The 16,254-nt window shown below is 39.5% G+C and overlaps 2 protein-coding genes and 1 long non-coding RNA gene across 3 annotated transcripts in view; 2 read left to right on the top strand and 1 right to left on the bottom strand.

Moving 5' to 3' along the window:
• Nucleotides 1-16,254, top strand: part of Mesr6 (misexpression suppressor of ras 6) — a 660,805-nt gene that overhangs the window by 295,654 nt on the left and 348,897 nt on the right. The gene's annotated exons all lie outside the window — the stretch shown is intronic.
• LOC145936729 (uncharacterized) overlaps nucleotides 1-16,254 on the bottom strand; it is a 93,093-nt gene that overhangs the window by 10,470 nt on the left and 66,369 nt on the right. The gene's annotated exons all lie outside the window — the stretch shown is intronic.
• Nucleotides 1-16,254, top strand: part of LOC145936727 (uncharacterized) — a 117,051-nt gene that overhangs the window by 92,427 nt on the left and 8,370 nt on the right. The gene's annotated exons all lie outside the window — the stretch shown is intronic.

Here is a 16,254-nt window from a genome sequence, read left to right as displayed (position 1 = left end):
TACCTTGACGTAATCGTTGCAGCGGCAATGCGGAATCCGAAATAAAATAAAAAGAAGAGGAAGGAAAAGAAAAGAGAGTACATATAATGTTTCGAGCCGAGAAGAAGAGCGGCAGCATCTTTTTCATGCCAACAACAAATCTTGCCTGCCGTATCGGCGATGCGCTCGTTTCTTATCTCGATTCGCGCGTATGGAAGAACCGTTCGCGCGCCCGCCCTGCCTGCCGAAAACGTCGAACTTCAATTACCAGGCACACGGAAGCGGTTATAAGATGGTATCGCCATCGCTCGCGCTTGGTGCACACCGCGGCATAAATCGCTCATCTTTACCTGCCTGTGGATGGTGGAGGAGCGCGAGACTCTTCTCGCATTGCCACGAGGTGCTAATAAATACGCGCCGATAGATGCGGCGAACACTGGCGCGTATCGCGAGGAAGGAGAGAGAAAGAGGAAAAAAAGAAGCGACCACGTGGTCTGACAAGTGTTGACCGTCAGATGCGACCAGCGCGTGCCGCCCACGCCGGACAATAAATACGCCGCGCTCGGTATCTCGAATTATTAAGGAATAATGACGCCATTTGTAACCGGCATGAGGAGTGGACCGGCGGTGAGGAGAAGCAAACGAGAGAGAAAGAGAGGCAGAGAGCGAAGGGAGATGGGACACGCGGCTGCGGCGCGAGAGAGGATGAAGAGAGCGCGCGCGGTATTATTGCTGATTGAAATTCTTCGTGGCCTGAGTTGACTCTGCCGCGTGCACCAGCAGATTGCGCGATCAGTTTACGTTTCCCTCGTGGCAGAACGCCAGTCCTCTTTGGCCTTTTTTTCGACTTTCGCGATTCCTCGCCGGCCTATCTAACTACCTTGAATGCGGTCGGTCCTCGCGAGCGTTTCCTCCTGCAGTTTTCAAGTCGATCGTATACAAGATGCTGCGAATCAATTTCTGGAGAACGATTCTGAATTGATTTGTCGTGGTCCATCTTGGTTCACGCGCGATCAGCTTTTTATTTATTATCTCACATCGGCTTCTACGCAAATTGTACCTGGAAGCACTTGAAACTTTTGAGAGAATGATGAATTATAGTTGTACCGAAACATGTGTTTAGAAACCAAAGGAATCATCGAGTTTCTAATACAAGATTCTATCGCCCCTCGTCGCTTGCGTTGGCGTAGTCGTTCGATGTATGACGCAGTTGCAGCGCGAAGGCCGCATTTTTAAGCGACTGCATCATCCTGTTGACACTCGCTATTCAATGGCTATAAGGATAACGGCAACGGCAATAATTTCAAAAGCTATGCCAAGCAAAAAATTCTGATTGCTTCTGGGAATTTAGCAAGTTTTAAATTTTTTGTTGTGCTAAATGCAAATTTTAAAAAGAGAGAACTATTTTAAAAGTGAATTAGACTATATTTTTTATTAATCTTGCACGATATATATCGAAATATATCACTTGTCATTATCTAGAATATTTGTAAATTTTCAAGTTTGTTTATTTAAAATCCATATACTTACTTCTCTAAATACAAAGAATCGATCGGATTATAAAACAAGTTTGTATATAAATTCTTGATGCTTGATTTTCTCTAGAGCTATCGAGACATTATTATCATATGCCTCGGGCAACGTATATAAGCGTTCCGGTATATTTAATATCCTCCAATTAAAAAAATGCCCTTTTAAGCATTTCAAAAATGAAATAAGGATTGAGGTAAAAAAATGTATAAATGTTTATTTTATCTTTCGAAAGGAATTAGATGCTTTCTTTACGCTCATAGAATGCACATAGATGACTCATGGAGAATATAATTTTATGGGCTGTAATAAACTGTATACTTATAGAGATAAGAAATATGTTTGATAATGATTTGCAAGAGTACAATTATGGAGAATTTCTTGCGACACAGTAATTACATTTCTACAGGATTAAGAAAAAAAATTAATATTCTCGCCGACGCGACATTTTAAATCTCTTACTTTTTAATATCGGTACAAACAAATTATGTCGTCGATGATGTTTGATATAAACATAAAAAAGACAATTGTTCAATATGGTCCACAGTCGAATCCATTATATTATGTAATTAGTTTATTGTAAATAATTTGAATTTACGCAAACGATGTATTGAAAAAGAAGGAGAGACCAAAATTTACATATTCTCGTTACCGAAAAAACTGATAAAAATCGTACATGAATTTTCATATTGGCAATTTTTTTGAAAACAAAACACAACGAAGAGGACGTAAAAGTGAGATAAATATACGCGATTGTTTAGGTAGAGTGTTTAGCGCGGTTGCAGGGAAAGGTGTTTGTCGTCAGCCTTGGTGGGCCCCTAAGAACGGGCCCGCATTGTTGGTAGGTGCACCGCCTGTCGCTGGGCTCTGATTCATTGCCGCGCCTTGCAATTCATCATTCCAGTTCTCGTGTCTCGGCATCATTGCGCCTTCCCTCTCTTTCTGAGCAAGCTGCTCGCGCCCAATGGTAATCACCCGGAGCCTTCCTTTCTCGTACACCTTCTCTTCTTATTTTGCGCAGGCTAAGCTCCTCATATAATTACTCCGTTGTCAAAAGAAATGCGTGTTTTTGGAGAACCGTGTCTGTTAGATATCGTGCGAAATCGAACTAAAATTGAATTCTCTCGGCATATATTCAATAACATAATAAAAATTTTCATCAATATTTTTAAAAACAATTTAGCATTTATATGTATTTTTCAATTAGTTATTTAAAGTCAGTTCTTTTATACTAACAATAATTTCAGGCAAATAAGCGAATTAGATAACTGGTATGGTGAATGTGTCGGTACCGACACTTGGTCCAGCCATACTAGTACGGAATCTCAAAAAGTCTTGTTGAATTGTCTGCTATAGACGCGCTTTTCTAGACAGCATTTCCACGTCGCTAATCCGCACAATCATCCTCCGTGCGGAAATGGCGATACGAATTGGAGAGTGAGGGTACGTACACGTGTAGGCGTGAGGTACAAGGACGGGAGGACGTGCCTGGGCGTGATATACCGTTATCCTTCTGCCGTTTAAACGGACACGCGCGCACGGGTCCCGGTAATAACTCCGAACGAAGAAAATGAGGGGCGGCAGAAGGAGGTTGAGAGAAGAGATAGGATCGTGCAACGCGCGTTGCGCCTTCTTCTTCGCCGATCGGGACACTAGCGGACGCGATAAGTCGAGTTTTTCACAGGTACACGATGGGTACATACCTTTTAATGAACCATAAAAAGCTCTCTCTCTCTCTCTCTCTGGTAGAAATGACGGGGGTATTTTAATAATGACTCGGCGATAATTAATAACGGCAGGAAAGTGGTGTAAAAAGGATTTCGGTTCGTTCGACGCCGAGTATCCTCCTTCCTCGACTCGTCTCTCGTCGACAAAAAGCTTCCCCGACACTATGAAATCAACCGAACTCTATACTTAAATCAAATGACGGAAAGATTTCGGCGCGTAAAAGCCTGTAATGGCTAAATGGATTAATTGCAATTAATGATGATGAGAGAGAAAGAGAGTTATAGGAAAGAATTGAGAACCTACGCAGAAAATGAGATCCTTTCTGACGAAGCAAAAAGGTGAACGAATGTCTAGGTAGATAAAAGATAATGCGAGAGGATGGATAAAATGGGGTTCGATGTAAAAATTATTAATTAATAAAAGAGCCGCACCGCGTGTACATGCTTAGTGATCATGTAATATTAAAAACGGATACTTCGACATATTAATGGCCGAGGGCTTTTATCATGTTTTAAGATTCCTTTTGGAATGAGTGGAATTCTTCAATCTCATCGAAATAATAAGAGGAGATATGCGCGATGGAGAGAAATTGTATATTTCTATTTATAATATTAATAAGAATTTGTTTATGATTGCCGATGAATGATACTTTCTAATATTATTGTTAAGAATGCAAACTTGCATGCATTTCTATCTTCGAAATAAGATAACACGATAAAAATATTTTTTTTTAAATTAACGTTGCTTAAACTAAGTATAAATATTAATATAATTTAGTATTGTATAAAATGTATTATTGGATGTACATGGATATTAATGAATATTTATATAACGGAAACATTTTTTTACCTGAACTAAATCAAACTTTTCTTACTTAATATTGAAGTGATAATTTTAACAAATTAAAATTTTAAAAGAAATAACAATAATATATGTCGCGCACATATATTAAAAATATATGTCTTGTCATATATTAACGACAAAATTAATTAATGCATCTGAAAAACGATTGTATATGAAAAACGATACAATTCTGCCGCCATCAATAAAAATCATGCAAGTCGTGTGTTGAAAAATTCGTCGTGCGTCCCTGAAACTTTCGTTTCCGTTCCCTCCTAAGTCGAATACTGCAGCGGTCACGTATTCATGGCTGCCGCAGTCTCTTCCGGTCGTGTTATTTTTCCGCAGACAGAAAAAGTGCAAAAGGCCTTCGCGTTGCGGCGCGTTCTACCCGGCCGGAGATTAAGCGCGTGGGCAACTTCATGAAGAGGGATTAAAACTGCTAAAATTAATTCGCGTAATTGCAGATGAAGCTCAACCCTGTGTTCGCTGTGATCCCAAATGAATTTTTTCTTTCGATATTTCTGATCGAGCGGTATGCAATTCGAACTCACCAAAATTTTTTTGAAATTAGGTTCTTTTGGAAAAGGAATGTATACATGATTAATTTGTTGGGCTTATTAATTTTTTTTTAATTTCGCTAAAAAACAAATTAAAATTTATTTCTCCTAAAAATAATTTTAATTTTAATATTTCATAATTTTTATAATTTTAATTTAATGTTTCAAATTTTTTTTAAAGATAAATTTTAAAAATAAATTTAAATTTTATGTTACTAATAATTATATATTTTATAATTTATTAAATAATATTTAGCATATGAAAATAAATATATATAACGCGCGTTTTGTAAGTATTCCAGTTTTGATAAAAAGATTGTCTTACTTAACTGCATATTTTATATATTAAATACAAGCACGTGTTTTATAATTTGTACGAGTAAAGCCTCCAGACTATATCATTCTCCGCTTTTTGTTCCTGCAGACAGACAATATTCGAGTAGACTCCAGTTTGAACAAACTCCGCGCTTGTCTGTCTCCTCGTATTAATTAATTAACGTTCTCTTAATTAAATCGCTCCGCTAGACAGTGACGAGCGCGACCGCATTAACTCTACTTCGTCGCTCTCAAATGTTCTTGAAAGGTTCGGCGACTGTTCATTTGTGTTATCGCTTCTGCCGCTTTTGTGTTATCTATTTTTATGTGCTTATTGCAAAATCTCTTTTTATAATAAGATAAACTAAAGTAAGTATTGTCCGTTAAAGTCAATGTGCTTGGAATAGTTATCTCCATAAATATTTGAAAGTTTCTTCAACTTCATATTTCCTTCATGCTTTCGCGAGCTGTTAATCCCGAAGTATTTACAAATACACATTTTCCGAGCAAGAAACGATGTCAAGAAATATAAAAAGCAGTAATGTCCGGCTACTTAATATATCACACGAATCCGACTATAATCTATTATTCTTCTCTGAGCTTAAGACGATACGATTTATCTCACATCTCTTTTTCCATTTTCCTCGACATTATCCCTTCCTTCTATAGATGTGTCACAATTTGTTAGTATACTTCTTCGTCTATAGTTCTTCATCCGACTAGTAGATCTCTTCGAGCATTTAAGAAAAAGAGTAAAGCTTGATAAAAAAAGGGAAAGAGAGGAAAGAGAACGAGAGGGAGAGAGAAAGGACACAGAAGTTAGAGACGGTGTGCGAGATATGAATTATTCTCAGCGTCTGCTGTCTAGAACTGTTCGAAGTATGTTTCCCACGCCGACTCATAACACGTTATCAATTATTAATTGCTTTACCGGAACGCGCAGGTTCTCCGGGCTGAAGAGCCAGAGAACCAGGGACGACGAAGGACACGTATAGAGTAGACGCTCGCACGTCTTTGCACAGAGATATACCGCTCATACAAGATACATCTCGCGTATATCGAGATGCCGCGCGCATTTTGCCGCAAATATACAGAAAGATATCGTCGATCGAGGGACATCGATCGTCCTGATTCCGAGAAAGTCAGCGACGCAGTAAATTACGACCGTGCGAGTTTCTATAAATCCCAACAAATCATGGAGCAGCAATCGTCTTTAGTTAATTAGAAACGGATCTGTCAATGGTCGGGAGATTCTCGTATGGCGGATGTCATTTGTTAAATAATATAACGTCATGCGTGAACTCGAAGCACATGCGAATGACAGCTATTGCGAATACGGATTATTTTAATTTGAAATGATTTGATGCGTCGTTAAATCATGCATTTATTGATTGATATGACGATTATTTGTAAAAAAAGACTGAATGTGTTTTTTGATTGTCTTTTGTTGTAATAAAAAATAAAAAAATAATTATTATGGTAAAAGTATCAATGCTTGGACATGCACCTATATTTGGACATTCGTATTTTTTTGGTTTTTAAATATGGATATCTAAACTTTTAATATGGAATGTATATTAAATGTATGTACGTACATATGTTCATGGCTGAAAGGTGTATGTCCAAGCATTGGTACTTTTCCCTTAATTGCAGAAATTTAAGATTGGAAATTACATGTTAAATGAGAACATACAATTTTAATAAGCGGGTATGCGTAAGTTAAATTGAAAAAAATTTTGAATACTGCACAATTTAGGTCTCTAATTCTTTCTCTTCATCAATATAATATTTTCTATGTTACTAAGAAAAAGAATATAGTTATTATTAATATATTATCTTAAGTTTATAATTTTTTATCAATCCACGATATATAATGAGAGAAGCATATATCGTTCAAATTTCAATAGTTTACTTATTATTTACGAATTAATTATTATCATTTATTTGATATATATTTGCGCGAATAATTTTGTCATTATCACTTTAATAATCTCTGATATATATTCAAGTATTATTAAAAAGTTTTACAATAGACACAGCATATTGCGTATATATTTTAGTCCCTGAAAGCGAATTGATCGTAAATTCGAAATATATCTAATATTCTCTCTAGATTTTCGACGCATTCGCAAAAATAATTAATTTAAAAAAAATATTATTTTGGTTAAGCAGACGCGTTCATTTATATATTCCATAGGATATGCGAGTACGCATCCGGAGTACTCGAGAGAGCCCGGGTAATAATCCATCATTTATATTAATTGCACTCTGCGGTATGTCGCGCTCCTGCATAAATGATATCGTTGTGTTTGTCGTAGCGCGTTGTGTTGGTCACTGGCTCGTGCTCTCCATAAATTCTAATTAAGTTCACACAATCGACCCCCAGAATCATACGGGCCGCGCTTTCGTCGTCATCTCGTACTAGGAGTCCGCCGCTGTGAGAAATAACTTTTCAACATCGCGATGGATTCCGCGAATGAACCTTGTTAGGAAAGTCGCTTGTACACGATCTGTAATTATGCTCGCAATTAGAGACTCTAATTTAGAGTGAAATATTTTTGAAATTAGAACATGCATCTTTGTGTTTTTTTAGCTAATTTACAGTTGCACAATTGAAATTCTGCCTTAATGGTCGTTCAATTTCATTCGCGAATATACATAATAGATAAATTAAAATAATTATTGCGTTCATGTTATATTTTCTTCAGCTTATATTTGCCTACATCTTAAAAAAATCATACAAATTAATTTATATGTAGGTTTCGAAAAATTATTAACAATTGTCATTACCATCTATAATCTATAAGTATCATAATTTATATTTTTTTAATAAAAAGCTAGTAATGAAAATCATATATGTATATGTATATTTTTTTAACATGATATATATAATGTATAAAAAAATCAGCAAAATAAAGCTATATAAAATTTAATAAACCTATATAAAAAAATGAAAAAATTTTGTAAAAAAAGACTGATCCTAATACATCTTATGTGCAACACATATATTAATATTTAACAAATTTAGAAGAAAAAAATCTTTTTAGAGGAAGATATTTGTAAAATAGACATATAACACTGTACAGCTTTTCTCGCACGGAAAAAAATAGTTTCGGGGCATTAACAAGTTTTACTTTTTTTCATAAATACACTATCCGTACGAGCTATGTATAATATATCTATCTGCATATGAGACGTCTCGTTGAGACGTTTCATCGTATTCGCGCGGCGCGTACAAGCGTTACAATTAGCGTTGCTGGACGTTAGCATTATATCTTGCGAGGGTACATACACGCGATACATCCGTTCTGGGGCGTGCATCATCCACGAGGGATCTTCGCGCATAGCCGTCGCGGAATTGCACATGGAACGGTCAGCGCTAACAGGTTGGCATAACAAACGGACGGAATCTTGACATGGACCGCATCACGAGAGCGCGAGAAGATCCTCTCGCTCGCCTCAAAAACGCCGACCTGCCATGAAAGCGCCGATGCGAAAGTGCACGCGCACTGGAAGTTCGCAATTTAGTCATTATTATCTCCTCGGTGCCTCTCTCTTGCTCTGTGTGTGACATACAACTTCCCTTCCACCTCTATACGCATATTTCCGACGAGTCTCGTCGACATCTGTGCGAGGTATCCGCTTTTGTGGATTCCCCTTAATCCGAAATATAAAGTTTCGATAAAAGCCACAATCAATGTCGATGCCGACTTAATTTTCTAGTGATGGATGATCGAACGTGGGTCTTCCGCGTGTATATACCTGTTTTCAAGCGTGCGCGTTCAGCTTCGTCAAAGGAAACGCATGCTTTGCATGCGAAGAACTCGCGAGAGCATGATAAGTTGTATCGTGTCACAGGCACACGGGTAGTCAATTAGAGGAAGAAGTCATTAGCATGGACAAGATTGGGATGACTCTGTTTGTATCTTATACGTTGCTGAGATAACCGAGTAGCGAGAAGTTGAAAAGGGTGTTTCCTGCGACGATATCGAGGCAAAGGCCGCGTCTTGCCCGACATAGGCGTCTCATCTCTCATTTATTACAGAGTTCGCGTATGGAAAATTTCACAACGTACAATATATGCATCTTATTCATCCTCGCATTTATTCCTCTTCAAGATTCTCACATATACTTTAAATACCTTTTGAAGATGATTTCTACCTATTATGATTATCTAATCTGATGCTGTTATTGTAAATTACAAGGTAAATGTACGCGCTCATTGATTCATTCTCATATAATCATATCGGATGCCTTGGAATTAAATATAATCAATTCAGATATGTGTCAATGATTATCGCTAAAACTCTCAGTTTACTTGGCATATCTAATCTTGCTCTGTTAAAATTTTATAATTTTCTTCAAAGCGCAGTAATATATATCGACCAATTCGCCAAGATCGCTTGAGGATGTAACAGATGTAAGACATCCCGTAGCTGGATCCAACAGAAATGTGAAGAAATTACTCGTTTTTTTTCTTTTTTTTTTTAACATGTCCCTCCGTCATCCGTGGCTTTAGCGGGAGAAATTGTTTGGGAACCACTGTGTTCGTGCTAGAAGGCAACGGGCGAGTCTACGCCAGGTTGTTTACTACGAAGAAGGCGAGGCGTGTCGTTGAACCTGACTCAGGAGAGTAGCGAGCACAAGGCGGGCTAGGCATGCCTCACCGTTCGTCTCTGTTCTCTTCCTCGCCCTCAATCCTTCTCTCTCTCTCTCTCTTTCTCTCTTTCTTCCTCTTTCGATACGCTCCTCTCTTCACTCTTTCTCTCTTTCTCTTCCCCTTTATCCGACTTCCCGGCGACTCTTCCTCTTTCGATTATATTCCGCACCGGCCAGAGAGAAATGCAGGCACTCTCTCTCCTCTCTCTTTTTTTCTCTCTCTCTCTCGTTCTTCTCTCATTACCAGCTCCTGTCCACGTCTGGCGCATTCCCATCTCAGACGAGCGATTGATAAAGTAATCCTGATAACAGAATCCTGTTTCTCTTTGATCTCCGATCGTTATAACCATAAACCACCAGTTCTCTCTCTTGCTGCATCTTGCCTTTTATCGTGACGCCCTTTACGATGTACCATATATTCGTATAATTAATTGCGCGTTGTCTAGGATTAATATTCAATTGCTGTTAATATCATTTACGATAAAGAGTAATTGAAATTTTTGTAGCTTGATATTTAAAAAAATGCAAAACGCTGCTTCACGAATAAATAATTTAAACAAGTTTAAATAGATATATTTGTAGGAGCATGCGTCTAAAATATGAATCCAAACCTGTGGCCCGTTAAAATTGTAATTAAATCTGAATTTCTCTTATTGCGAATGACGAAATAATTGCTCGATCTCTTGCTCTGACGTATCTGGAATGGAGCTCGAAAATGAATAGCACGCGAATTGGAGATGCGCTATCATTGGAGTGTCGAGCGCGTATATATGTGGATATGCTTCTCCCGATGGCACCATTGCAACAAGTGAAATCGTACACAGATGGACTTGGCTGGCAAGTCTCCAGGCCGTTTTCGTGCAAGGACCGTGATATCGTTGCCATAACTTCGGCTATTTTCCACCTATCCGTCTCTCTCTCTCTCTCTTCACGCGAATGATTCATTCTGACAACGAGAGTCGTTCCAGAAGCGCGGATTGCCGTCGCTCATGTTTCAAGGCGTAAGTATCATTGATATTCTTGCGCGAAACGTGATTTCCGTTTGCAGAGAGAATTCCGTTAGCATTGCGAACAAAATGAAACAACGTGCTGTCAAAATCGAAACTCGAGATTGCTTTTGAATCCAGGACTTTCCTTTGAGCCTACATATTTTTTTCTCTGATTCTGAGATACAATGTGATTTTCAAAAGATGTCTGTTGTATTTCTTTTTATATACATACACTTTTTATTTTATTATTGTATATAAATTATAGATAATTACATATAAAAATATTATCTATATTTATATATAAATGATTAAAAAATTCAAAAGATTGATATATAATTAGGGTCCAACTTGTTCCATATGTGAACGAAAATAAAATATTCGAAAATCTGGCTTGAGAAATAAATAAATATATACTGCAAGTTTTTTTTAGTATTTTTCCACGTATTTAATCGTGGAAAAAATATAATACAATATAAACTGTTTAAAACATTCGGTAGATGATGAATCTCGCGTTTCCTGATGCAATTCGTAGGAATGCATGACCCAAGGCTCTCGACGAGGCGTTCGCGTGCATCATGTCGATTTCGTCGGGCACGCGTTTTAGCCGACGAAATCGCGTAGCACTCCCTCGTACATATGCGGCGAGTTCTCTCGAGTTCTCTCGATGAGAGCTCCGTCTTAATTCCATCGGATGCTTGGCATCACGAAAAATCACGTCCCTTGCACATTATTTCTGAAAAATATAGGGTTGTCAAATCTTACGGTACGGAAGACAACTATAAGAAAGGAATAATGTGCTACGAGGGTGTGTCGCTCACATTTCGCTTGTATTATTCTAATTTAAAAAAATATATATGCATCACACAGGTATTTGTATTCTTTCAAACGCGTTTCTCTAATATACTGTATAAAGACTGGACGCGAAGATGGATAGAGTCATACGAGCTACGTAATCGCCGTAAATACATAAGAGTAGTATGACTCTCGTAGGATTACTCGCTTGAAAAACATCCGCGGATGAAAAACGTAATCAACGACACGGTCGCGTACATTGACACGCTTCATTACCGGGCTAATTACCCGCCGTTTCCGGCGGGCATAACGAGGCAGTCGTTTATCTCGCGCCTCGAGAAACGCCCGCTTCCTCGAAGCGATCGATCGCGTAATCGCGGGCTGAACGAGTGGTTCGCGTGTCCCCGACCGATTTCGGCGAGGTGCTCGCTCGGCTTCTCCTCGTTGCAGGCAACCGAGCCGAGCCGCGCTTGGTCCAGCGCATCGCGGACCGCCGGGCGAATCATCGTTCCTCGCCCGAGCCGGGCGAGTGGACCGGATTCCGGGCCGTGCTTTGACCGTGGCGTAATAAAGGGCAATCATCAGTGATTACGCCGCGCTGCCCCCCTTCACCCTCTCCCCCTTCATCCCGCCCTTCTTTTCCCTCGTCATCCCGTTCTCTCTTCCCTGCGTACACATATATACGCGCCGCTTCGCAGCGTGTTTCGTGAGCGTGTGTGTACATATACATATGTGTGTATGCGACCCAGAGAGAGAAAGGGGTGCAAGGGGAGATCGTCGAACGAGCGTTGCACGTCGATCCTCTGTCACTGTGTCGCTTCCAGGATCGTCAATTTTCGTAAGCCGCGAGTTGACGTGCTTTCACCGCGATCGTGCCGACGCGACCGATATTAAATGTTTGCAGGCAATTTCGGCGTAATCGGCACCGCGGCGCGGAGCCCGTTTTGCAGTTATTACATCGCCGCGTCGCGTTGCACCGCTGCTGCAGCTGCAGCCGACGACGATGCGCCTCGCCTCGCCGAGTGTGCGAACGCGACGTATCCGCCGTTATTAAATGCCAGATATTGAATGCCCTTCATCTAGAAAAAAAGAAAAAAAAACACGCATCTGAAAAACAATCCGCTATTGGGTAATTTATTAATACATCTGATACTTAAAAATTGGTAATTGATATAATTTATGATTTGTGTGATTAGATGTTTGATAACTTTCTTTGAATATAATTAAATTTATCAACGCAACGCTTGTTAAATTGCAATTTTTATGCAAATCTTTTATGGTGAGAGAATAAACTGAAGTAGGAAATATCAAACTTATAATAAAGATAAACATAAGAGAGCAATATACAATTTTATGTTGACAGCTTTATAAAATGCATCAGAGATTCACTTTATGAATATTTTATAATACAAATTATCACGGGTGTGTGAAGTTGGCACCCCTATGTTATGCTATCATAGTTCTGTTAAGAGTTCAGAGTTATTTAGAACCATAGGAAGAGTTCTTGATCATTTTTAGAAATAGTTCCGATCATTATTACGATAACGAAAATCAGTTTAAAAAAATAGGGGTGCCAACTTCACATTTTTTTACATATCGAGTTCTAATAGTTTTGAGCAGAGTTTTAAGGTTCTTTTAAATAGTTATATAGTTCCTGATTATTTTTTGAAAGAGTTCTCCAATTTTTAGATAAAAGAACGTACCTTCGATATCGAAGATAGGTATTTCTAAAATATCTTCAATATTGAAAGTATGTTTTTTTATCTCTAAAAATTGCAAAACTCTAAAAAAATAATCAGAAACTATGTAACTATTAAACAATTTAAATTTACTCACTTTACGGGTGCTCCTTTGTTGCCCGATGCCTCCCCGGGCCTCCTTCTCGTAGAAGTTTCAAAACACTTGCACTCGCGTTATTTTTTTTCGTTTGCGACGCGCGGCGACACCCGGGTTTTAGCTATCACAATCTTCGACGCGTTTCGGTAAAACGCGAGACTCGCGAGAGTTTATTCACGTGCGAATAAAATCGCGAAGCTCCATTTTCGCGTCGCCGCTTTCTCCAAGACTCACTTTTCGCAGGGGCTTATCGAACGAAGATGATCAAGAGAGCGACTTCGTCGCGATGCATTGAAGTCGCCGAAGGATGCAGCGAGACGAACATTGAGCGCGATTCATTACGATCGACGAGATCAATTTCACGTGTGCGATCGCGATTACGATGTCGGTACGTGCGACGCGATCAGATTTATACGATAATTAACCGCCAAAGACGCTAATTAATACATTCGTCCTTTTGCGGACCGGCAAGAAGCGCGCGACCGTTGAGCACGAATAATCGAAGAAGAGCACTGGAGGTGGAGCTAGACTGGCACTGCCAGGTTCGGAACGCGCAACGATACGTCGCGCCGAGTCGTAGTGGTGGGGCATTGTAGGGCTCGCGACGCAACATACGTGCGAGGTACAGCGAATTACGTCGCAACTACATACCCCCACCAGGTCGTAGTGGTGGGAATATGTAGTCGCGACGTGATTCGCTGAACCTCGAACGTATGTTGCCTCGCGAGCCCTACAATGCCCCACCACTACGACTTGTCGCGACGTGTCGTTGGTCGTTGCGCGTTCCGAACCTGACACCACTACGACCTGGTGAGGGTACGTAGTCGCGACGTGATTCGCCGAGCTCCCACGTCGCGAGCCCTACAATGCCCCACCACTACGACTCGGCGCGACGTATCGTTGCGCGTTCCGAACCTGGCAGTGCCAGCCTAGCTCCACCTCCAGTGCTCTTCTTCGATTGTTCGTGATCAACGATCGCTTCTTGCCGGTCCGCGAAAAGACGAGTGCATTAATTAGCGTCTTTGGCGGTTAATTATCGTATAAATCCGATCGCGTCGCACGTACCGACATCGTAATCGCGATCGCACACTTGAAATTGATCTCGTCGATCGATAATCGCGCTTAATGTTCGTCTCGCTGCATCCTTCGGCGACTTCAGTGCGTCGCGGCGAAGTCGCTCTCTTGATCACTTTCGTTCGATAAGCCCCTGCGAAAAGTGGGTCTTGGAAAAAGCGGCGACGCGAAAATGGAGCTTCGGTTTTATTCGCGCGCGAATAAGCTCTCGCGAGTCTCGCGTTTTACCGAAACGCGTCGAAGATTGTGATAGCTAAAACCCGGGCGTCGCGAACGAAAAAGAATAACGCGAGTGCAAGTGTTTCGAAACTTCTACGAGAAGGAGGCCCGGGGAGGCATCGGACAACAGAGAAGCAACCGTGCGAGGTGAGTAAATTTAAATTGTTTAATAGTTACATAGTTCCTGATTATTTTTTGAAAGAGTTTTGCAATTTTTATAGAGATAAAAAAAACATACTTTCAATATCGAAGATACGTTTTTTTATCTAAAAATTGCAGAACTCTTTCAAAAAATAATCAGGAACTATATGTATAACTATTTAAAAGAACCTTAAAATTCTGCTCAAAACTATTGGAACTGGATGTGTAAAAAAATGTGAAGTTGGCACCCCTATTTTTTGAAACTGATTTTCGTTATCGTAATGACTGGAACTATTTCTAAAAATTATCAAGAACTCTTTCTATGGTTCTAAATAACTCAGAACTATGATAGCATAACATAGGGGTGTCAACTTCACACACCCAATTATCACGCGATTACGGAAATTATAATCATGAAAGGATGGAGAAAACTCTTAAGTTTTCTTTTTCTCACTCAGAAAAAAAATATAATATTTATACTAAAAATCAATTATTCTTATACACATGAAGGTTTATGCAAAAAAAATCTAGCCGATCCTTAGCAACGTATATGTAAGCGTAGCATCGAGAGAGCGAATGTTTTTTAATTACGCCACAATTATATATCCTATATGCATTATTAAAGATTATACGACATTTAATGCAGCAACTAAATGCAGCTATAAAATATCATTCCATTGCTTAACGCTCGTACACTAACCGCCTTTTAACGCATATACCTTTTATGCATAATTGAACAAAAGGTTGAATTTCTCAAGGTTTGCGAGAGAAAGAGAGAGAGTTGACGGGAATTTACGAAGCCGTACAGCTTTATTTATCCAGCTGATGATTTATGTCCTTGCAATCCTATTTTCATCATCATCTACACAGCTCTCGCGTGCAAATCGAGCTTCGTGCACGTTCGATAAGATTGACGCCCGCCTCTTAATATATTCATTTTATACGTATATTTTGTCTTGAAATTTTTAGTTCTAAATTCTGAACTTTAGACGTCAGAAAACTCCTAATTACGACGAAAATCAAGCATTGATAAAAAACATGTGGAAGGATTACCGCGAGAATGTTAAAATATATCTACATAGAGATAAATTAAAATTTCCAGAAAATTTCCTTGCGTTTTAGAAACAGATAAATTACGTATATTTATTTTCGAGGTGTTTTCATCTCCATGCGTGTTCGAAATTCTCTTCTCTGACGAATTTCCAAGTGTACGACCGTCGAAATTTTTCACGCCGCTGCGTTTCGGAGTATTTGGCAGAGCGATAAACGTCGTGATGTATTTACCGCACTACAATATTGGCGAAATTATTGCGCGTCTGATACCGTAAAGGCGCGACCGCGCTGCCATGGCCATAACGTATCCGAATTAACGATCGTTTAGATTTACGACGAGCATCTTGCCCGACTATTTAGGCGGACCCGCGCGCACGCTTATACAAAGTTGCTCTCTCTCTTTCTCTTTCTCTCTCTGCAAAAGGAAACGCAGAATAACTTTTCGCGGGATAACCCTTCTCTTGGAGCGGAGGGCGGTCATTAGGCTTTTCCGGAAATACTGACGCGCGCATATAAATATACACATTGGCCGTGGTATA

The sequence above is a fragment of the Prenolepis imparis genome, unplaced genomic scaffold (assembly GCF_030444845.1).
Source record: "Prenolepis imparis isolate NDT839.2.m4 unplaced genomic scaffold, iyPreImpa1.0 SCAF_5, whole genome shotgun sequence".
Classification (NCBI taxonomy): Eukaryota; Metazoa; Arthropoda; class Insecta; order Hymenoptera; family Formicidae; genus Prenolepis; species Prenolepis imparis.
The sequence above is the reverse complement of the archived record's forward strand: the minus strand, read 5'-3'. Positions and strand labels throughout refer to the sequence as shown.